This window comes from Rhinatrema bivittatum, chromosome 2 (assembly GCF_901001135.1).
Source record: "Rhinatrema bivittatum chromosome 2, aRhiBiv1.1, whole genome shotgun sequence".
Lineage (NCBI taxonomy): Eukaryota > Metazoa > Chordata > Amphibia > Gymnophiona > Rhinatrematidae > Rhinatrema > Rhinatrema bivittatum.
Window position 1 is genome coordinate 93119158 of NC_042616.1, and position 23043 is coordinate 93142200.

The 23043-nt window shown below is 42.7% G+C and overlaps 1 long non-coding RNA gene across 1 annotated transcript in view; it reads left to right on the forward strand.

The window, feature by feature from the left end:
• The first annotated feature begins 354 nt into the window (after positions 1-354).
• LOC115086036 overlaps positions 355-23043 on the forward strand; it is an 86781-nt gene continuing 64092 nt past the window's right edge. The window contains exon 1 of the long non-coding RNA XR_003855023.1: positions 355-1077. This is a non-coding gene — a long non-coding RNA (uncharacterized LOC115086036). The remainder of the gene's footprint in view (positions 1078-23043) is intronic.

The window sequence follows — 23043 nt, forward strand, 5'->3', positions numbered from 1 at the left end:
ACATCCATGCACACAATATCTTACTGTAATCAGATCATGCTCAGAATCTGTAGGAATAAAGCTACAAAGCTAATGTATATTGATATAGTCCATCAGAGAGAAATTCTCTTCAGCACTCTGCATCTTAACTGACAGCTCAGAGGGGAAAATCACACTGGCTAACCAGAAGGGAGTTTCGCATTATAAACTAGGGAATAAAAGCAAAACCAGCAGGAAAGGTGGATTGGCCAATCAGCCGAGGCCTTTGGGGACCAATTGGAGAGTGCCCATAGTGACCAATCAGGAGCAGGCTTGCATATTAACATTTCTTGGCAGGCAAACAGTCTGCAAGGGGAAAACTTGCAGTAGCTTTGCGCTATCTGCAGCCAAAGAGGGAGCCGGGGCGAGCCAGCGAAAGGAAAGGAACCCAACATGCTTGCATCTAGGATACAACATTGCTTCTAAGCAAACGAAAGAGAAACTCCCCTTCTAAGGAGAGTTATTGCTAAAGCAGAAAATATGCATAACTTTTAAAATTACTTTTCTTCTTTTGCCCTTACTTTGTGTGTGATTACATTTAGTGTAAAGGAAGAACGAGCCCCGTGGGGAGGGCTGTTTGCATTCAATCGTTCTGAATTCCCCCTTAATAATTGTTTTTTTGTTTGTTTTTTTTTTACATTCCCAAGATCAATCCCAACAGTTTATTTTTCGGTCTCAAGTGGGTACAAATTTTACCTGCAGAAACAGAGACTCTGACCAAAAAATAGCATTTGGTAAACGGGAATAAACTTAAACGGTCCAGGGATTATCTATCTGTAACGCCTGCGCTTTGGTTTTAATCCTGAGAATTTAAACCGGCATTGAGTCCTGACACCTGGTGCTCCTATTTTAAAAGGATTTTTGGAGGCTTCTTAGGGATTGTCAAAAGGTTTTACATGAATTATCTGTTGCACCTCTGAAGAGACTGCAGGGACAGATCTGAAATACTCGGAAAGAAGTTTGGCATAAAAAAAAAAAAGCACTCAACTTGCTGCAAACATGAACCAAACAGCAGGAGCCTCAAATAATATCCGATGTCCTCCTGGGAAAGGGCCAAAGGTAAGATGGATCATTTCCTTAAGTTTAAGCTTTCCATGGATGTAAAGGGAAAATAAAGCATTTGCAGGAAGTTAGATATATGCACCGTCTCTGTCTCTCTTTCTTTTTGTTATCCAGTGAATGAACAATTAGCGTGGACATGCTTCCCTGCAGCCTGGTGTTGCAGATGTATGTGTCCAGCGCTGGCATAGCTTCTCTGTGGACTGTGGTTTTTATCTTATCTGCAGATTGAGAATGATGAGATTTTGCAGTGCTTTCTTATAAAGCAGAGCTGCAGCTCCTATGTCGATGCTCTAGGATTAAAGCTGAATAAACTGAGGATAGTCCAATGGCCACTGTATGCCGGAGGCTGAGCTGACTGCAGCAGGTATTGTTTTTGGTTTTACCTGTGGAACTTCTAACCATGTGAGTGGTGGCGGCAAAATATCACTTGCGTGGCACCTCAAACCCAGATGCTGAATAAGGCAGGCAGTCCTCTTATGTGCTTTGTCGAACCTTTTTTTTTTTTTTTTATTGGTGTGTTGTCCCCCACCCAACCCCCCCTCTCAAATTTCGAAATTGAATGTACTCCTATCACAGGGAGCAGGATCTCAGGGGAAGTGCTGTCATTTAAAGCAGCGCAGTGTGCGGAGAGACTAGTGCGTTCTATGTTTGTGTATAAGGTGGGGGACTGGTTAGCACTGAAGGCAATTCTATTAACAAAAGTGTATCGGGCATACTTTAATGGTGCATATCCAACAGCTGTCAGCTTCTTTTTAAACACTGCATGCAGAGCCTTGAACACTAGCTGTCTGTATCTCCTGGCAAGTTTGCTTCCCTTGCAGTTGGTTGCAGTGACTGGTAAAGTTGTTAGAAGAAATGGCTAGTTTTGATACTTATCATGGATTCTTAAAGATTGGCCAGTGTAACAAATGAAGAACATGTTTGAGCACGGATGAAACTAAATGGTTATTTGATAGTGATGTTTGCTATGATGTAAAGTTTCCACTTCAGGTCTTTTTTTTCCTTACACAGCATAATTCAATAGTTCCTCGGGAGCTACAGTACACAAATCTTAAACTAAGAAAAGGTTTTTAGTTAAAGGGGATTGATAACGCAGATATTTCTTTCAGAAATAAGGAAGCCTTTTAAGTCCCTGAGGTTGTTGCTCCTGCTATAGGGCCAAGGGCATGACATGTGTGCTGTGGTCAAAGGGGACTCCTGGGGATTGGGACCCGGGCCCAGAATGCTCAGCATAGGCTAGAGGGCAGGGGCCAGGGTGAGCAATGGTCACTGGGGGGGGGGAATGGACCTGGGCAGGCCTGGCAGCGAGGTAAAAAAAGGAGCCAGGGTCTCTGACCCAGCCTCTTCCTTCACTCCTCGCTGCCAGCTCTTCCTGCCTGCTTCACAGACTGCTCGTTGAGTAAAAATAAAAAGGGGAGCATAAAAAAAAAAATCGTAAATCCCCTTCTGCCCCGCCTGTGATGCTGCCAGCTTCAGGACCCCTGCTTGACCGCACCGGTTCTCCCCCCTGCGCTGGTCTCTGCAAGTCTGACCGAGTGGCCAAGCAGCGTGGCCGTGATTTCAGAAAGGGATTTCCATTTTTCTGATCCCTGGCCTGCCTCCGGCGTGGCCCTCCAGCTCCCATAGCTGTGCTGGCTGCAGGCTTGTGGTAAATCTGATGGCCGGTGGCTCCTTCCGAGCAGGGGGCTGCCCTGCCCGGCCCCTGCAGCCCAGGCCGGCCAGGGGTTTCTGCTCTGCTGCTTGAGTTTTCTTGACCCCAGGTGGTTTCGAGAATAAACAAACAAACAAAAGGACTCTGCTTGCTACAGCAGTTTGGGCTGGCACAGACAAAGTTAAAAAAAAAAAAAAAAAAAAAAGTAGAGGGGGGGGGGGGGGGAGGGAATTCCTTTAACTTCCCCCAACTCCAGTAGCTGATTGCAGCAACTAAACAAACTTTGAGAATGCACCCAGCTTTTCATGCTGCTGCAGTGGCTCCATAGTTAAAATAAGTAATAAATAAACAAAAAAACTACCTCTTTTCCAGATTGCTTCCCCACCCCCCTTTTTTTTTCTCTCTGTGTGTATTAATATATATACATTAAAAAAAAAAAAAAAAAAGAAACCAGGTTTGGTCCATGAAAATGCCCCATGCAATCCATGTTCAAACCGCTGAACATGGATTGCTCTTGCTTTGGGGGAAGCCCCTTCAAAAGAAATGGAAGACTGCGTTAGGGGCCTACAGGTAGGGGTAAAGCCTTCACGCCCTGCAAAGGCTCCTACAGGCCAGAGGAGGGGCGGTGTCTCACAAAGGAAGCCCCTGGGAGCTCAATGCCCCTCCCCAGCTGACCGACAGAAAAGTACTCCCAGGAAGGGGAGAAAGGTACAGCATGGGCCCACCGACGTCTCCTCTCTGACACCAGTTCCTTTTCAGTCCTGGTGAGTTCGGCTGCCCGGCTGCCGGGTCCGCCCACGGTCCGAGTCGGTACTTGTTCTGACCTGTCCTCTTCTTCTGAGAAGGATGACCAGGGTTTTTTCCTGACGCTCATGATGGAGACATTTTAAGGTCCTAAAAAAAAAAAATCCAGTTGGGGGTAACCAAACAAATAAATAAAGCCATCAAAGAAAATGGGGTCAAGGACGTCTGGTCGCCAGCATCCAGTGGGGAGGGTAAGCGATGGAGCTATCTCTCCCAAGAAATGCCTAACTTCACTGATCCTGTGTGCATGGTGATATCCTTGGGAGATGGTATCCCACACAGGATGAAAAAGAAAATTATGGTGAAGGGAATATATCGATATATATATATATATTTTTTTTTTTTTTCTTGCTACAAAACCTGGCACAACAAAAGGATCAGGACAATGATGAAAACCCCCCAAAAATGAAAAATACTTAAATATCCAAAACTGGACAGCAGCCTTTTACATCCTTCATTGTGTTGAGCATTATCCCGACCATAGGCCATACCTCATTAGGACACGGTGGTGAAGGCTTGCGACCAATACACAGGCTGGGCCTGCTTGGATTATGATAGCTAATTCAGAAAACATATGGCAGAGGACAAACAGTTTCCTGGGTCCACTTCGATATTGCCTTGAAACTGAAGCAAACGGCTCCAATGAGCCCTTTGCTCTAGGCACCTCTCTCCACTGCCTTAGATACATAAATCGCAGGTCTTCCGTACCCGCATCAGGGAGGCACGATTGCAGGCTCTATAACACGGGCCACTGTACCCGGGGGGGGGGGGGCAAAGTCCAGAATTCCTGTTACATGCACATGCTTGTCACATGCACAAAACCAGCAGCTGACAGAGAAAATCAGGCACCTACCTCACTCCCACACCATTTTAAGGTTGAAGCCAAGGTTCCATGGTTTCGACTTTACACTGGCAAGTCTGATGCCGTAGTTACTTATGCTGGTTTCACCGAAGGTTTCCATATGCCAATCCATGGCCCAAGAGTTTTCCGTGTCAGCTAATAATGCAACATCCATTGTGGAACACAGGGAGATTGCAATCAAAAATATAAACAAGGAAATATCCTTGAGCTGTGTTCCTGGGCCTTTCAGGGGAAAAAAGTAACTAGAAATCTTAATAGTGCCCCCCTGGGAATAGTCTCCATGCATGCCCATGGTTTGCTCTATATTTATTTATATTTATTTATTTATTTACAAAAATGTCTTGATTACCAATTTCTGTTCATGGTGGATAACACTAAAACAGATGCATTCTTTCAGAAATTTAATTCATTTGTACAGTGGGTGACCGAACAGTAGGTAGGAATCCAAAATGTGTGCATTACTTTGATGACTTCCACTTCATGGGTCAAAATGCTTGGGAATGTGGGATCTTCCTAAGTGATTGCCAGAGGAGTTTGGGGGAAAAATGACTCAGATCTGCCCCAAAAGTGGTGTTTCTGGGAACTGATATTGATGCACCTAATAGGGTATCCAGTCTTCCCACTGAGAAGGTGCACAAGCTTAGAAAAACAATAAATCAGTTCCTGTCCTAGAGGAAGGCTACCTTCCAACAGAGGCAATCCCTACTGCGCCACCTAAATTTTGTTTGCAGGATCATACCCATGCGGAGGATCTTCCTCAAAAGCTCAGCCATGGCCACAGCAGGCATTCACAAAAGCACCATTTTATGACTTTCCTGCTCTTTAAAGGAGAACCTTTCCATTTCGGATACCTTCCTCATACTGTTTAATGATATAAAGTCATATGGCAGGATGATTGCCTGTTCAACAGCAAATTATTCTATGATGCCTCTAGGGGTCATGGTTTCGGTGCATATTTTGAGGGTGCATGATGCATGGCCTCCTGAGTGGCTTGCAACCGGGATCATGAAGGACATCATATTCCTGGAGCTGTTCCCCATTGTAGCATAGCAGTTATGGGGGTACAGATTTGGCAAAAAAACATGTGATTTTCAGATCAGACAATGGGGCCTTTGTACATGTACACCAGAACTCATGGGGCGGTGGTCTTGTTAAGGGAGTTGGGTTTGTTCTGTCTGTGTCAGAACATGATGTTTAGGGCATTCCGCATCCTTCTGGTACAGAACGAAAATGCTGAATCCTTTTTTTTTTTTCAAGTGTTCTACTTTCAGATCCCTCATTATAAAGGCAGATGAAACAGGCACCTGAGAACATCTGGAGGCTTGCCACCAGGATGCTTAGGATCTGATCATACAGTCACTCTCCATGAGTACCCTCAAGACTTGCTGGTGAGCACTGAATGACATGGAGGTCTTCCTGGAAAAGCAAGGCTTATCCCTCTCCTGGCCATTATCTCTTCAATTCAAATTGAAGTGAAAGGCATTGGAGATGTCTCTTTCAATTTTATAATCACATTTGTCGGGGCTGACATGACCCTGTCCAAGGCTTTACTATCAAGAGACTCTTCAAAGGATGGGATGCCTCAGATCCCAAGGTATCTGAAAGCCTATAACACATGATATTCTGAGGTAAATGCTTACAACCCCACCTGCTATATGTTTCAATCATGTCAAAGTTATGTTGTTTGCATACGCCTTTATCCTTGCCTTTTTCAAAGCCATTAGAATTAGCAAGCTGGTCCTCCTAGGTAAAGATGTCCTGATCATGTCTGGCATATTAGCACGTGATATGGTGGTGTCCCAAAGGATCACTCTGTACAGATCCAAAACTGACCAAGAGGGCACAGGAACACTTATAACACTGAGAGGAGACAGAGGTTTGAGCTCTTACCAGAAACCTCACCAAATTCCAGGCAGCTCAATTAATCTCCACTCTTTAGTTCCTAGTACATGCAGATGGAACTCTGCTAACCAATTTCAAATTCTGCAGTGTTTTGAAAATGAACTTAGCCAGGCTGGGTCTGGACCCCAGTCAATTCGGAATGCACGTCTTACAGAGAGGTACAGCCATCTCAGCATCAATTTTGGGGTTGTCACAGAATGCCATCATGCTACTAGGTCGACGGCATCTTATCGTTTGTGCTGGCAGTATCAGGTTCTAATTGGTGGCTCTTCTCTTTCCGTTTTTTTTTTTTTTTGGTCATTTTTCTCACCATGAGCAGGCGTTCACAGACCAACTGGCCAGGAGAGCCTCTGTGGGGTCAACTGGACAACACCTAGGCCTAACAAATCAAGGAATATGCCTTCAGTGGATTGGATTCCAGGGGATATTATGAGAGCATCTCCTGTCAATCCTTTTGCATAGAAGCAGATGCTTTGCCTCACCAGACATACTGATACTCCATCTTGGTAGTAATGACATTTTGAGTCGAGTTCCAGAAGGTGGCCTACAGGCATCTCACACAGATAATTGAGTTGTTCCTGATGATTAAAATCATTTGGTCATGCACCATTCCATGGCTTCTGTGGTGCAGAGTAAAAAACCCAGAATCTATTGAACAGTCTAGAAGGAAGCTGAACACATACATGGCTATCAAAACATTTAGAGCTCAATGGTGATTTCATCATACACCACACTTCATTCTGTACTGATACCTGATGGCATCTATCTAACAGACTCTGCCCTAGATATACTTCTTAAAGACAAATGTGAGGCAATTATTAGGTTATTACATGGAAATGGCTATAGCTATTTAAAGGGGGAGTTTCCAACAAGAGAGGATTTACTGTCAAAGCCCATGATGAACACTGGAGGTTCATCTGGCATACATAAAATTGTACCTACTATTTGCTTATCTGTTAAGCTCCAAATAAGGTTGCCACATTTCACTTATGATGATATATGGCCATGGCGGCCCGCTCATGTGCTCTTATGGCAGGAATAGGTCATCCTTGCATTGCTGCAATAAACAAAACACACAATTTTTTAATTTTGGGCAGAATATCTGGCCAGCCCTTGCTCTTACAGCAGACGTGGGGCCTTCATACCTAATGCAAACGTGAAAAGAGGGGAGATCAGGCCAATCACAGTTTACACAATTGGATGGGGGTCTCCTGACCTACAAAATAACACTGCTTGCATGAAAGTTAAGGGAGGTCGTGTCTGCTTCTCACCCCTTGGTGGGTTGAGAGGGCGTCTCCTATGGCAAGGCAATGGCAAACAAAGAAATTGATGACAAATCCAGGATGAACTTCGGTTAAAGGTCAAGTTTAAAACCGGCGTGTGGGCATCCATTTGCGTTCGGTTCCCGACAGAGGTACATGGAATGCCCATATTTTATAATAAGCACATCAATGCATGCATATTATAAAATCCGCTACCCGTGCACACATGTGCGCCTGATTTTTATATCTGTGCGTGCACGAGGGCAAGTGCTGACTCGCGTACATAAGGGGGGTTAATTTTCTAAGAAGCATGGGGCAACATGATAGGGCCTTTCCCCAGTTCCCTCCCAGTCCGCTCGAGTAAAGGAGGGAACTTCCTAAACTCCCTACCTAACCTGCATGCCTTTTTTTCCCTGCTAACCCTGACCCCTAACTAACTACATTTTTTTTGTTACAAAAATACCCGCTCTGCCATGCAGCAGCAGGTTGCTTGGGCTGGTCCAATCCCGACGCGCTTCAGGGGAACAGCGCCATTAGGTGCTGTCCCGGCTCACCCACCCCATGCCCCACCTAGCACTCGCCCCCAGTCTGCCTCATCATATGATATGCATATGGCTGGGGGCCTTTGAAAAAGCCCATGACGCACGCATGGGCCCAGCCATGTGCTATCTCCCGGTATACACACACAAGTCTTTTAAAATCAGGCCATTAGTGTACAATTACAAAGTGGTTTTGAGTAATAAAACTGCTGTATATTTATTGTGCCTGATTTAAAATAAAAAGTAAAAAAAACAAAACATGGCTTTGTGGAATTCAACTAGTTGTGAACCTTGCTCCATAGAGTATAAAGGTTGGGTACTGTTGTCCTTCTAAACATATTGCACTGAAGAAATTGGCAGCAACAGGTTGGTTATAATTCTAGAAACTGTAGCCAGCGCAAATCGTGTTTCATATGAAACTTCCTCAGGGACTGGCCACCAGATCGTGTCAAGAGTAATTTTTTTTGTTACAAAAATACTGCCTTCTAGCAATCACAAATCTTCTCAACAGCTTAAACTTGGTTCTCAACGCCTCCAAGACAGAACTGCTCCACATCTCCTCAAATGAAAACAATATCTCCCCTCCATCACCACACATCGCTCATATTACCTGTAAACAGGTCAGAGACCTTGGGGTAATATTAGACAACAGACTAAGCCTGAAGAAAATGGTCAACACAACCGCCAAAGACTGTTTCTACAGGCTACAGATTCTAAAACGACTTAAACCTCTATTATTCTTCCATGACTTCAGGACAGTCCTCCAAGCGCTACTGTTCGCTAAAATAGACTACTGCAGTGCCCTCTTCCTAGGCCTCCCCAAATCCACTACCAAACCACTGCAGATGATACAAAATGCGGCAGCAAGATTGCTGACCAGTACCAGCCGCGGCGATCACATCTCTCCCATCCTCAGGAACCTACATTGGTTACCAGTTAATTTCAGGATTCTATACAAATCAATCACCGTAATCCACAAAACCATACATCAACATCTTCAACTCGACCTGGAAATCCCCTTCACACCCTACTCCTCTAACAGACCAACTAGAGATATTCTCAAAGGCACTCTGAAATTTCCACCCACCAAAGCCTCACGCCTCTCTTCGACCAAATACAGAGCTTTCTCGATAGCTGGCCCATCTATCTGGAATAGCATCCCATCAAATCTCAGATTGGAGCCTTGCCTTTTAACTTTTAGAAAAAGTCTTAAAACATGGCTCTTTCACCAAGCCTTCGCCGATCCACCAGACATTCTCTAATTGTCCTTCACTCTTACCCGGTCTGGCATTGACACTCACGAATGGACTCTGACTCTCCCAGGTTAAAGCACCTCTAAGCTCGTAACCTTACGCTTATGGTATCACTGGTTTATCTCCGGCCTTACCTTCCTTCCAGCTTGCTTGCAAGCTTCCAAGTTCTCTCTCCCTGTTGATTGTAACTTTGACTTATTCCTACCTATTGTTTATCTTTCGCTCATTTGAATTTGTTACTCCTTTTATACCCTTGTTAAATGTAAACCGATCCGATATGGTTATTCACTATGAAGGTCGGTATATAAAAACTGTTAAATAAATAAATAAATAAGAGAATAGTGTGCTTCTTGAACTTGTATGGTAGAAAAAATACGAATTGCAAAAAGTGAGTCAAATATTCAGGATGAGATCAAAGATAAAAAAAAATTTTGACTGGTGATTAAAGTGATCAAGGAGGTGTTTTCACTGGGCAAGCACTCCTAGATGAACATTTACAAGCGCCTTTCACAATTTGATGGTCTCTATATAATATAGATCAACGTCATCAGCCTGGGTTTTTTCTGTTGCTGAACCTTGTCATTTTCACTGCAGGTTTAGTTGGCTTTTTACTATTTGTTTCATACATTATGAAGGGTCATCGTGTAAATGAAACTTCCAACAAATAATTGAAATGCACAATTCACTTGCAGCATCATCTAAAAAGATTTTTAATTATTTTAATCAGTTGAGCTTGTATATAGGATGTCAATGCTGTAGTGTGTATTGTTATAAAAAAAAAATAATGGTCTGAACTGTCAATTTACCACTATTTCTCTGGAAATAATTTAATGTAGATATTTGGAACTTTTTTTTTTAAGAGGCTTCTACTGACTGGTCAATGTGTTTCATGCCAAAGAAGCAACATCCGAGGAAACTGTCTTTCTTACAGCCATTATGACGCATGTTGGTCACCAGTGTACTGAAGTCTGATAGGTGTGCTCTAGAATGCTGGACTGGGAGCCCCGTGCATGGACTAGTGAACATGGACCTTTCCTTCTACATCAGTAATATATTAACTCACTTGTCATGGTCTATAAGTGAACAATTGTCTTTGTCATTTCCAAAACAGCTTTTAGCATACAATATCTTCATTTTAATTTAAAATTTGTACTGGAAGATGGGTAATTTTAATTAAAACCTCCAGGACTTGGTATTTTCATCCATTGATGCTCTGGGTGGTGAAAGCTTCTGACCTTGATATCCTTACCTGAACCATCATATAATTCCTTGCCATTTATTAAAAATTAGATCCTTCGAATGTATAGTTCACAAACATTTAAAACTCAGTTGGAAACTCCTCATGCACTTATACTACAATTTAAAAACTAGTTCATATAAGGCAGTACTCTCAAAAAGTGTTAATAATTCAGTTAGTAGTAGAATCAGATGCAGTTCTTTGGATTTTCCTTCTTTTTTTTTCTTTCCTTCTATTTAATTTCCTACAAGAAAGATAGACATATATTTTACATTCTTGAAAACTTTTGAAATTTTGGTAAATCCATCTCCTAGCACTGTGTACCAAAATAAATTGGAATGATACTGTGTTGATCATCAACAATAATCTGAGCTAATGCTGCTCAGATTTATCAAATGCATGAAGCCAACATGAACATGGTAAATTTTGAGTTTTGGAAAAATATTTTTAAAAAGAGGTGTGTAATAATACAAGCTCCATAGCTGTATTTCAAACATTCATAAACATATCCAAGATGGCGTAGCTTTAAACAATCCCAAAAGCAAGGTTAGGAATGAAACCGGCAGAGAAAAGATCAATCGAGAAACACAGAAGGTGATATATTGGAGGTGGCGGGATATAAAATTTTATAAATAAATAGAGTAACATGGTTTCATAGTAGATGATGGCAGATAAGTATGTTTAACATTTGTGACAGAACTGACCGTTACCTCCTCCAGTGATAAGCCATTCCAGGCACTGTGATCTGTCTGGTTTCTGACGAGTCCCATACTTAATCCAACAATCAGGTCCTGGTCTCATGTCACCACAAAACTTCATAATAATCCAGACAACTAAGAAAGATAGCGAGGCAATGTTCCAAATACCCAGTTTGTTTGATGTTAGAGTTACATAGAAACATAGAAATGACGGCAGAAGAAGACCAAACGGCCCATCCAGTCTGCCCAGCAAGCTTCACACATTTTTTCTCTCATACTTATCTGTTTCTCTTAGCTCTTGGTTCTATTTACCTTCCACCCCTACCATTGAAATATCTAGCTTGATTAGTTGGGGGTAGTAGGGGTAGTAACCGCCGCAATAAGCAAGCTACACCCATGCTTATTTGTTTTACCCAGACTATGTTATAACTGCAGCTGCTCTGTTTAGGTGACCCAGACTATCTGGAAGTATGGGGCAGCCACGGCACAATTGTTAAGGTTGAAGCCCAGCCTTCTTGAAAGCCTAATCTAGTCGTACTCTTATTTTCTGCATATTGTCTTCAATTCTCTCCTTTTTTTAAATGGATATTTTTAATGAATTTATTCAAAACCCAAAAGTAAATAAAGAAAATAAAAGATTATCCTACTTCACAAAGAAAATCTCTTCATCAAAATACTTAAATCAGGTCACTAATCTCAATTCGTCCTCATTAAATGGGAGGAGAAATTAAAATAAAAAAAATCTAAAATATTTTTTAAGTAGTAAGAGAGAAGGAGAAGTTAGGGTATAACTTTAATCGTTCAGTCTAATCCACCCTAAATATTTCCAATAATATCTCAGGACTTGTCTGAGATAAATATTTCTAAATGAAGAGGGTCATAGAAAACAATTTAATATTCTGGAAGGAAACCAAACATTTGCATGGAAATTTAAGAAAGAAAGTGCTTCCTTTTTCTTTTGCTTTTCTCATGATAAATCTGGAAAAATTTTGTATTTTATGACAACAAAAGGGAATATATTTGTCTTTCGAAAATATTGCTTGAACAATATCTCTCTCTTTATCTAAGCTGGAAGAAACCATTAGTTGCCCAAGTTGGGACTATGTCAATAGAGGACTCTGGGAAGGCTGATGTATCCAGGCTATCCTGCCTGGTTGCCTCTAACAGCCCATCCGAATTTGCTCGTTGCTTGGGCAGATAATAAATATTAGATAGCCATGGAATCTGATATTCTTCTTCTGAAAACCTCTAAATATCTTTCAAATACTTTTTATATATCTTGATGGGAGACAAAAGCCTGGTAATGGGAAAATTTGTACCCCGGTATAGCACTGTCCCATTGGTTATCCTCTTTCCACCATGTCTCTGAGATGCCAATTAAGTCTGTCATCATTCACTGCTATATATTCTAATTCTCCCATCTTACTTCTTAGATTTCTGGCATTAGCATACAAACATTTCAAAGTTTTGTTTTTTGTTTGTATTTTCATTCTGCTTTTTAATTGATAGGGATAAGTTAGAATTTTTTAGCTCAGGTGAGTTTTTAGTTACAGGCACTCTGACAATTTTTCTAATTATTGGAACCACACTGTTGGGATGCCCTATTTCTAATGCATCATTAGTATCCTTTGAAGATACCTCTCTCCGAACCATGCGCTGCTGAGCGACTGTCTGCTTTCCCCTTTGTTCTAGTTTAAAAGCTGCTCTATCTCCTTTTTAAAGGTTAGCACCAGCAGTCTGGTTCCACCCTGGTTAAGGTGGATCCCATCCCTTCGGAAGAGACTCCCCCTTCCCTAAAAGGTTCCCCAGTTCCTAACAAAACTGAATCGCTCTTCCTTGCACCATCGTCTCATCCACACATTGAGACTCCGGAGCTCTGCCTGCCTCTGGTGACCTGCGCGTGGAACAGGGAGTATTTCAGAGAATGCTACCCTGGAGGTTCTGGATTTAAGCTTTCAACCTAAGAGCCTAAATTTGGCTTCCAGAACCTCCCTCCCACATTTTCCTATGTCATTGGTGCCCACATGTACCAAGACAGCCGGCTCCTCCCCAGCACTGTCTAAAATCCTATCTAGGTGATGCGTGAGGTCCGCCACCTTCGCACCAGGTAGGCATGTTACCAGGCAATCCTCACGCTCACCAGCCACCCAACTATCTACATTCCTAATAATCGAATCACCAACTTTGATGACCGACCTAACCCTTCCCTCGTGGGCAGTAGGCCTTGGGGAGATATCCTCAGTGCGAAAGGACAATGCATCACCTGGAGAGCAGGTCCTTGCTACAGGATCCTTTCCTGCTGCACCTGGTTGGTGCTCTCCGATCATGAGACCCTCTTCCTCCAAGGCAGCACCAGGGCTGCCGGTCTGAAGTTGGGACGACTACTATGTCCCTGAAGGTCTCATCTATATACCTCAGCTCCTCCAGGTCTGCCACTCTAGCCTCCAGAGATTGGACTCGTTCTCTGAGAGCTAGGAGCTCTTTGCATCGCATGCACATGTACAACTTCTCACCGGTGGGTAAAAAATCATACATGTGACTGGGAAGCCCCACTCTTGCTGCTGGACTGCTGCCTTCATCTCAATTTTGATCAGTTCCTAGTTAAGTTTTAGGTTGCTAAGGGAGTAGGAATGTGACTAACATCCTTTTAAATGTATTAGTGAATTCACTATTTGTCTGGTAGTGGCCTACCGGGGTCTGATCAAATTCTCAATAAAGTTTTTGTTGATGGTTTTGTTTTTTTTTGTGAAAGTGGCACCTGCCTATAAATTAAGGGATGAGCTAGGGGTGGGAAATACAGTCTAACTTCAGTTAGTCAGCCAGAGTGACTCACTGCTCTCTTGATTAACAAATTTTGGTCCCTATTCAAACCCAAGCACACTACCTCAACACCTTTCCAAGGTGAGTAACTGAGCTGAACTATTCAACTTTTTTACTTAGGTATACACTGCTCCTAGCTTATTTCTAGCTTCTGTCTACTTTTTTGTGGTTTTTTTTTTTTTCTTCAATACAAACACTGTTTGTATTAAATACAAACACTCAGTTCTGCAGACTTTTTAAAAAATAAACACACTACCTACTGCTTACTAGCTACCTTATTGACTGACTATTTAAAAATACAAACAGTCTAACTTGTTTGTTCACTGCCTTTCTATTAAAGCCACAAACACACTAAATAATATTCCTAAATAGTTAAATTTGCCCCAATACTTTTAAAAAAGACAATATCCCAAGCAAAAACTTACTGATTCCTTTTAGCCACCAGCAAGGTGATCCTCTCCTCTCAGTGTTCCCAGTTGCGGCAGTTTCTACCTTAAACCTGTTAAGCCTGATACTTCACTTGGAATGCATATACACCGATACTATCTACTTCAACAGCAGGGTGAATTGTGGAAAAGAGGATTTACATTCAGACAACATCCAACAAGGCATTGATCTGTGCAGTCTGGGTAAAGCATCGGGGTAACTTGCTTGATGCGGCGGTTACTACCCTTAACCATTAAGCCTTATGATTTACCTTTTTGATGCAACTCCAACATTACTCTCTGTATCAATGGCAGGAAATTTGAATCAAACAGTTACCAACAAGGGCCCTGAACTTGGTGGTTGGTGAAACAGATACGTATGGGAATATAAGTGTGGGGCTTGCTGGGCAGACTGGATGGGCCATTTGGTCTTTTTCTGCCATCAGTTCTATGTTTCTATCTTAAATCTTTCTTCTAAAGACCTAGGATAATTGAATAAAATAGGCCTGAAGTACTTATCTTTCAACTAGCTTATTAGTCGCTATTAGGAAAATGTCCTTTATTTAGTGCAATAAGTGTGGTGCTTAAGTTCCAAAGCCTATCTTTCAGAGATTTAAGGGTTGCCTGTCATGAATAAGGAGCTAATGCACCTGAGGGAGATATTATACAGGATTCAAATATCCTATCCTTCCTTGCAGCATCCAAAATATTTCTCCCAACTCTCACAGAGGAGTCGGAAACCCAGGTACAAATGGATTACAGTGGGCTCTGGTAGAACAAGGCCTGTGACTCTGAGACACCAGTTTCCTTATCTTTGAAGCATCCTGAGTATCTACCCTGACTCTCACAGAGAAGTCAGACATCCAGGATTCAGAATCCCAGGAATAGTTAGATTACAGTGGGTCCTGTCAGACTAAGTCCAGTGATGAAGAGAACCCACTCTCCCCGCTGTTACCCTTACATAATACATTTTTCGCATTGGAAAATGAAGACGTCCAAATAACAGATTATGAAAAGAGATCTGAAAGAGAAGTAGTATCTATGATACCAACTGCCATTGACCTTTGCCTGGACTCTCATTTACTCTGCCTGCCTCTGACCATAACCTGGGTTCTCATTATCCTTGTTTGATGCCAGATCTACGGTTTGCCCTGCACCCCAGAGACTGCCACTTAAGACCTGCCGGCCATGGCAACCCAAAGGCTCAACCCAAGGGGAAATGGGCTGGTACAATCGCAGTTCCAGTTCAGTCCCTGCACAGTCCCCTCTGCCAGTTGGCGATAAGGACCTACAGGGCCTTCCATGTAGGTAGTGTCAACTTCACCCCAACACAAGGCTCCACAATCCTAACATAAATAATTACTGTATCTGAATTCAATCTGTTTTGAAGTGTCATGAAAGGCAGAATATAAATGTAAAAAAACCCTGCACCCATTACTCAAGATGCGGTCTTACCATAAACCCATACAACACCATTAAGATGTTCTTTGTTTATTCTCCATTAGCAGCATTCTGTTAGCTATTTTGACTGCCATCTCACACTGAGCTGGGGATTTCAAAGTACTGTCCACAATAACTCTAAGATCCTTTTCCTGTATGGTTTCTCCTAATTTGGAGCCCAGTATTGTGAATCTAAAATGAAGGCTATTTTTCCCTATGTCCATCACTTTGTACTCGTCTACAATAAACTTCATCTGCCATTTAGATGCCTAGTTCTCCACTCTCACAAAGTCTTTCTGCGGTTCCTCACAGTCTGCCTGCATTTGTTTATAGTTCTGAACATTTTTGTGTCATCTGCAAATCTAATCACTTTGCTCTTCACTCCCTTTTTTAGATCATAAATGAATGAGTTGAACAGATCCATGGGGCATTCCACTATTCAATTTTCTCCACTGGGAAAAATTACCATGTATTCCTACTCTTTTTGTTTCCTACCTTTTAACCAGTTATCAATCCACAGTAAGACACTGCTCCTTATCCCATGGATATTTTTAATTTTCTGAGGAGTCTCTCTTGAAGGATTTTATCAAATGCTTTCTGAAAATCCAAATGCACTATATTGATTGATTGATTCGCCTTTATCCATGTGCTTATTGACTCCTTTAAAGAATTCTAATAGATTAGTAAGGCATGATTTCCCTTTGCTAAATCTATGCTGCCTGTTCCTCATTAACACACATTTATCCTTTTGACCAATAATTTTCTTCTTAATTATAGCTTCCAGACATAGACTTCAGGGTCACTGGTCTGTAGTTATTTGGGTCACCCCTAGAGCCCTTTTTGAAAATTGGCATTATGTTTGCTGTCCTCAGGTATAGAAGCAGATTAGAATGATAATTTATGGATTACCAATAGTAGTCTACAGATTCATATTGAAGTTCCTTTAGAACTCTGGGATGAATACTATCAGGACCCAGTAATTTGCTATTTACTTTATCAACTTGCTCTAGAACATCTTCTAGAGTCTGTCAGGGTCAACGGGATTTGAACCCATGGCCTTGGGACTTGCAGGCTGTGGACATGCTGCAGAGACTGCTGGCTTTTCCCCGGAATCTTAGCATTTTAGCTTGTTTTCCTGGAACAGTCAGACACGCCCCTGCAGCATCTCGAATGGGACAGTACTGGTTGTGCTCCAAATTGACAGTATTATAAAAAACATTCCCAGAAGGCACAGAGTGCTGGTCCAACAACCCTGTCTGCATCTGCTCCTCAGAAGCACTATCCATTCCACTCCTGGTTTCTTGTAACCATGTCCTTGCCTTGCTATCATGTTCCTATATTCCTGCTTGGTAATTGTCTTCCTGTCCTATAATCTTCTTTCCTTGTACTTTTTCCACAGTTCAAATGTTCCTGACCCTTCTCCAGCATCTGGATTCCACTACCTTGCCTCTGACTGCACCTTCTCTGCAAGGTGGCCCAGATTGATGAGTCCAGATACCCCCTGACTGACTTGCTCTGTTTTTGATTCAGTTTCTCTGAGTTGTCACCTAGCAAAAACAGTTCAGGTGTGGCTAACTTCCCATCATCCTCACCTGCAAAGACTGAAGCAAAAACATTATTTTGTTTATCTGCTATTGCCTTATCCTCCCTGAGTGCCCCTTTTTTTGCCACCTGATCATCTAATGGCTAAACGAGTCCCTCACAGGTTTATTGTTTCTTATGAACTTGAAAAGGTTTTTATTATTAGATTTTGCAAGTCTCTCTTCAGATTTTCTCTTGGTCTGCTTTATTAACATCTAATTTGGCACCACTTCTACCTGCTCCATCATTTTGATATATTTTGTACCCTTGTTTGGTTGTTCTTTTTCCTCCAGGCCTCTGAGATGCTAGTATCTTCATCTAGTGCCATACATTCTGACTCACCCATCTTATTTTACAGGCTTCAGGCATTTGCTTACAAACATCTGAATGTATTACTTTTCACAGCCTCTTTACTGGTAATTGATTAAAGTATGTTGAGATTAGATTTCTCCACAGCCTCATAATCATGATACCCTGCTGTAAACCATGAGCTCTTGAGTGACTGTTATCTATCCCCCATAGTTTTAGTTTTAAAACTGCTCTATGTCCTTTTTAATTGTTAGTTCCAGCAGCCGGGCTCCACTCATCCTCCCAGACTAGGTGCCTCCTTTTCCAAAATGTTTCCCAGTCCTAATGAATCTAAAGCCTTTCTTATTGCACAATTGTCTCATAAATGCATTGACTCTGAAGCTCAGCCTGCAACCGGGGCCCTTCACGTGAAACTAGTACCATTTCAGAGAATGGAGCTTCTAGACTTTAGTTTACTCTCTAAAAGCTCACATTTAACTTCCAGAAACTCCCTCTTGCATCTCCCTATGTCATTGTTACCAACGTGGACCACAAGAGCTGGCTCCTCTCCAGCATACTCTATCCAATGGTTGCCCTGTGAGTTCATAGAGGATGTTTTGAATTTCACGATAACGCTGAGTACAAGGCTATCAAGTGTTACGGGTCCATGAGGGCCATGTAAATATGGCGAATTTGCATTCTCTTTGAAATGGATGTTTAACTTCGACACAGCAAGTCGAGAATGAATGAGTTAGTGACACTTCTATACATAGAGCTTGACGCTATGTGTGGATATTGACTGCATAAGTCTGAAATGTTTGAAGAGGCTACCCATTCGATGGTGTTTGATTCATTCAAATACATAAGCAGCGATGAAGATATCACTATGCCAATGACAACGCTGAATGTGTATAAATACAATGTTTAAGGTAATGATAATTGTATAATAAATACAGTAGTACATGAATGTTGCAACCTTTGAACTAATCATCTTTCCCTGAGGAAGCCCCGGCAGCACGGGCGAAACGAGAGCCTCGTCGGAATATTGGAACATTGTAATAGGATCTAATTTGTAATTATTAGGAGTATGGAGTATTGTAATAGGCTTTAGTTTGTATTTATTAAAAATATCATATCGATGTGAGTATTGTAATAGGCATCAGTTTGCAATCATTGAAGAAAACTGTATGTAATACATCTATACAGGAGTACATTATCCCGTTTTAAGTTGTGCAAAGTTACATGAAGGGGTATTAATTATGCCAGTGTATAGGTTTTTAGGAGGTATGAGGTGTGTGGTGTGATTTGAATAGTATGGATGTATGGAAGGTAATGTATGTATGACGATGTTTTAATATTTGGGGAGCAATATCTCACATAGCTGGTTATATGAAATATGTGTTAAAATTATTTGTATATAATAAATAACAATAAAAAATTTTGGGCAGTATATATTGCAGAGTTCCTCTGTAGTGATGGCATAGCTAAACTCCAATGAGACATGTAAGCAAACAATCCTCATGGCCACTAGGCACCTAGCTATCTGTGGGGGTCATTTACTGTGCCACAGTATTTTTTCATAGAGGGGGAAAATACCACAGGGCTTCCCTATGGTGTTTTCCTGTGGCCCACAATATATTGGATGATATTGGAGACAATTTATTTATACCAACTGATTCCTGCGGACTTAAAGTTCTTCACAAGTAAGCTATGGTTACACTTATCCTTCTGGAGTTTATAAGCGAAGTACTCAGTCTTTATCTCTGCTTTGCCGTGATTTTAATTTGCATATGTTGCAGTTGGATACTGCAGGCGAGGTAGTGGACCCTTGGGCCGGCCCACCTAGGATGACAGAGTAGGCCGGGAGGCGGAGCCACAGGCTAGCGGTGTTCACCCGGGAACCAGGAACCCCCGAGGGGGAGCCCTTAGGGTCCTGGAACCTTGGGACTTGGGAAATAGGCTGAATGTCCAGGGGCAGGGAAGGCCTTAGGCTGGGGCTGTAACGTAAGGAATGCCAAGGGTACTCGGCAGGTAAGGAACCGGCCGTACAGGCCGAGGGCCAGCTGATGACAGGACAGCGGGCGGCAGCGGGAACTGTAGCAAACCGGCTACTGAAGCAGAGTCTGTAGGAAGCTGAAACTGAAGCAGGCTGTAGACTGGAACGGAGTCTGCCGCTGGCTGTAGGCTGAAGCAGGTTGCAGCGAAGTCGGGAATGGACCAAGGTCTGAGGCAGACGGCAGGCTGAAGCAAAGTCAGGAACGGACCAAGGTCTGAGGCAGGCTGAAGCGAAGTCAAAGGTAATCCAAAGGTCAAGACAGGAACGAGGAACAGACGAAGTGCAACTCAGAACTACTAGGCAGTAGTGAACCTCGTTGCAAGGCAAGGAGAAGGAGTCCGGACGCCGGTTATATCAGGCTTAGGGCGTGGCGTCAATAGCACAGGCGGAGCCAGACTTCTGGGAGCTGTGCGCACAAAGTGGGCGTCCTCACACGCGCGCGAGGCAGCGGGGAGACGGGCAAGCAATGGCGGCCGCCACGTGGAACTGGCAGAGTTGTCGGAGTCCCGGCACCGCGGGACGCGGCGTTTCCAGCAGCGGAGGTAGGCACTGTTCAGGGCTAGAGAAGGGGAAGCGGCTGAGACCGCAACAGCATATACACATTTTTTTTTCTCAAAAAATATACTTGGGACCCTCAGGTGTTATCCAGGTCTGATGATTATAAATAACTTGGCACGTTCTTAGTTTAAGACATAAGACAGTCAAAGTGCCTATTTGTATGAGGTCACCTTAAGCAGAGTGACTTGCATTGTTCATTCAAGTGACATCCTTTGTGCGTGCCACAATATATTTTGCCATCCATGGTAAAATACCATAAACAAATATATCACAGGAAAAGGGGGGGGGGGGGAATTGTGCAATCGAAACCCCCCTTTGCCCAAGGCCACCATTTTTTATTAAAGGGACAGTAGTGGCCAGAAAGCATCGCTCTCACCATGTAAAAGTTTCTGGGGGTCTGGTGAGCCCCACCCACCCCTGCCACCTCTAGAAGCTGCCCAGAAGTAAAAAGAAAAATAGATTTTACAGTTTTGTGTGCTTACATTCTTCCCCTTGCTGAAACCTCCTCCTTCTTTCACAATACACCCCTCCCATCCAATTACCCCTAATCCAAACCATTCCTCGCAGCCCCCCCCCCCCCCCCGGCTGCTCTACTCGTATTAGACTCCACCCCCATCCCTGGCTTGGTGTCCCTGGTACAATAGTGGGGATCGAAGCACCCCCTAGGGTCTGGGACAATTGCTGTAATTTTCCAAAATGAATCCAATCAGCCTTTGCCCCCATCACAGTCCTGAGCCTCGGCCTGTTTATTTCTTTTATATTGTGAAGTCATTGGGGTTTTCTCCTATATACTTCAATGTAAAATAAAAAAGCAAATGAAACAAAAATACAAACCTTTTTTTCTTTTCAAATGAACCTGATGAGTGACTGAGACCCCTGCAATTTCATAACAGTTTTACTCACGTTCATGCACACACTTTTTGTGTGCTAAACCTGTAAATTGGTAATAAAGTTGTATGCAGAAAAATGTGTACAGCTGTGCATTAAAATGGATGTGCAGCCGAAGGCACCTTATTAAACTGGGGACACAGTATAGCAAAAATATCTTTTCACCTTTAAACAGAATAACCAAGCATCTATCCACTCTCACAGATGCAGGCACAGTTTGCTATGATCTCCTTGCACTTCCACACAATGACCAAATGTCTGCTTTATTTTCACTGTAGCCGATACTATGGGGTAGATCTTAAAAACATAAGTACGCTGGATTTTATAAGATACGCGCATATCTTATAAAATCTGGGGTCGGCGCACGCAAGGGGGTGCACATTTGTGCAACCTGCGCGCGCCGAGCCCAGCGCACGCTGCCTGTTCCCTCCGAGGCCGCTCCGATTTCGAAGCGGCCTCGGAGGGAACTTTCCTTCGCCCACCCACCTCCCCCTTACCTTTGTTGGCAGATTTACGCCTGCTGAAAGCAGATGTAAATCTGCGCGTGCCAGCGGACTGCTGGCGCGCCATCACCCGACCCAGGGGCTGGTCCGGAGGCCTCGACCACACCCCCCGGGCCGCCGCGTCATTCCGACACGCCCCTTTTACAAAGCCCCGGGACGCACGTAAATCCGGCCGGATTTACGTGCGCAGGACATTTAAAATCCGCCCCAATGTGTTTTGGCCTTTTAAGAGGGTAATCTAGTGACCTGCATAAAATGAATTCATTGTGTCCTCTTTTTCCACGCGGTCAGTATTACAGAGAATATAATAGAAACTTTGAAGGTGGCCATAGAACAGGATTACTTGATCTACCCATTCTTGCCTATTTGTGAGGCCACAGGTCTTATTTGACCTGAAATACATATTACATACAGTACCGTAATGTAATCCACTTTGAAGCGTCACAAAAGGTAGAATAAAAGTAAAATTCATTCTGTGGGGACCTCAAATGACACTGGTAGTAACTGGCTGTGTCAACAGATGTGACATCAGCATGTGCTAAACCAGTTTTGGAGGCTAAACTCTCCCCTCAATCAATCCTTAAATGGAAAAGATTACTTGAAAAATTCAGCCTAATGGAACATTTATCTGCAAACCTTCCTTTTTTAGGAACTGCAAAAAATGTCTTTGGGATATTGTAAGAAATGCAATGGATACTATTTGGGATCATATGACAGAGAAAAATACTCATCTGATTTTTATCCTTGTAGAACGGGATTATCTTCTATTTGTACTGACGCCCGGAAGTGGTTGTGTGATGGAAAGTATTTCAGAGAGATCAAGTGACAAGTGGGACCTGCAGAAAACAAATCATAGCAGCAGAAATAAGATCAAGAGAAGTGAAGGACACAGGCAGGCACAGATTTGGAAATCTCTAGAAAAAAAATTTCCTCTGCCTTTCTTATGACAGAAGGGGGGAACAGGGAGCTATTGGACTAAACTGGCATTCATTGCAGTTCATCTGGGGATTATTGTTTAATAAATGTTCAATCTGGTTTGCTTCAGCTACTTCACTCTAAGTAGAACATCCGCTGGCACAGTGAGACAGGATCTTTTCAGATGTGGAAAAGAATTTATCGCTCAATAGCTACAGTATAAAAAAAAAAGAGAGAAATTGAAAGAAATTCAACCATGAACTGACTACAACATTAAGAGC